A 1850-nucleotide genomic window follows, 5' to 3' on the forward strand; every position below is an offset into this window, starting at 1 on the left:
GGTTCAGTGTCACATAGATCTGTAACGCGGCCCTCGTGCAGACGGGACGTTTTTCACATCAGCGTTTCTCATGGATACAGCACGTTCCCACTATAATCTATAGAGCTCTTTACATGTCTGGAGTTTTTTGGCGAACTGTGTCCATTTTTTATTTGTCCCACGGACCAAAAGTATCCATACGAGTCTATTTACATTGCAGAAACTTTGCAATTTATTTATTTATTTTTTTTAGCCATGAAAATCACTGATGTTAAAAATGGACGCCGAGCAAATACTGATGAAATTTGGATCCAAAACACCGAATGACTCTCGGACCCTTTTTTGCGTTTGTGAAGAATGACAAATACAAGGAGTGTTTTATTAGCAGGAGATTATCACTATCAGACCAGGTGACCACGTCAGCACTGGTCCAATTATGCCCCAAGTGCTGATTAGCAGATCACTGTCAATAAACAATGTACACAGAGATCCTGGTGGGGCGGGGGAGGGAAACTTTTTGAGCTCTGCTACATGTAAATAACTCTGTATCACAACTGCTGCACCCAGTAAACTAAGTGACATATCACTGGATTCATGGTCTCTGTCCCTATATGATGCTGCTCTCAGATGAGGTAGCAAAAGCTCGGTGACATATACCCTTTAAAGCATATATGGACAACCTTTTTTTTATACTTAAAGTGAAGCTGTCACTTGGTTCATGCTGCAAAAAAACCACAGCAGGAATCCCAGCCTGGCTGCAGCTAGGTTTGTTTTCCTTTATTTATAGTTTGAAGAGCCCTCTAGGGACAAAATAAAGAAATTGGATTAGCCCGGCCTGCCCCTGATATGATCTGTTACAGGGTTCCCCAACTCCAGTCCTCAAGGCCCACCAACAGATCATGTTTTCAGGATTTCCCTTGTATTGCACAGGTGAAGCAATTATGACCTGACCAATACTCAGGAAATCCCGAAAACATGATCTGTTAGTGGGCCTTGAGGACTGGAGTTGGGGAACCCTGATCTATTATACCATAGATGGAAGCTAAGGTTCACCAAACTATCCTGAGATAGATCCTCAGATGCAAAAGCTTAAAAAGTCCGATGGTTGAAAATCAAATCAATGTCTTAACTGTTTGAAGGATTGAAATTTCGAAACCCTCAGCTGGCTTAAATATTGACTCGGGGGGGGGGGGGGGGAGATTTAACAAATACTTCAAGGGAAAAAAGGTCCAGCTCCAGGAATAAAATTCAATGCTTTTATTAATAAACTTTTTTTAAAAAAACAAATATACATGGCTGCTGTGATCATATAATCCATATTTCTCGTTCGCCTTATTGGGGGACACAGAGACCATGGGTGTATGCTGCTACCACTAGGAGGCTGACACTATGCACAAAAAAAGGTTAGCTCCTCCTCCGCAGTGTACACCCCACCGACCGGCAGGGAATTCCTCAGTTTAGCTTAGTGTCAGTAGGAGGTGGACACGGGTCTTTCATTAGACCCATATCTACCTCGTTGTGCGTCGTTCCTTTTCAGGTTCCCGGAGGGATACAGTGTGAACAGTCACAACTGTACTCCCACAAAGAGACTATGAGTATGGCGTGTACTGCCACCCCGTATCCTCATAGGTCTCTACAGCAGGACCAGGAGACCGTACACGGATGTGTGTCAGGCGATCCAGATGGTCCTCGTCCCCTGCCTCCACCCACTCGCCTACCAGAGCCTGTCGGTTGGATGTGTGTTGTCGGATACTCTTCGTGACAACACACGCTGGATGAAGGTAGCTTTATTATAGAGACGGATCAGGCAGGGTAAGTATGAGCCCGGGTCCCATTCTCCTCGACAGCTCCAGAGGTCACTGTGGCAGTAC

Source organism: Dendrobates tinctorius, unplaced genomic scaffold (genome assembly GCF_039654945.1).
Source record: "Dendrobates tinctorius isolate UK_male_01 unplaced genomic scaffold, ASM3965494v1 ptg000021l, whole genome shotgun sequence".
Classification (NCBI taxonomy): domain Eukaryota; kingdom Metazoa; phylum Chordata; class Amphibia; order Anura; family Dendrobatidae; genus Dendrobates; species Dendrobates tinctorius.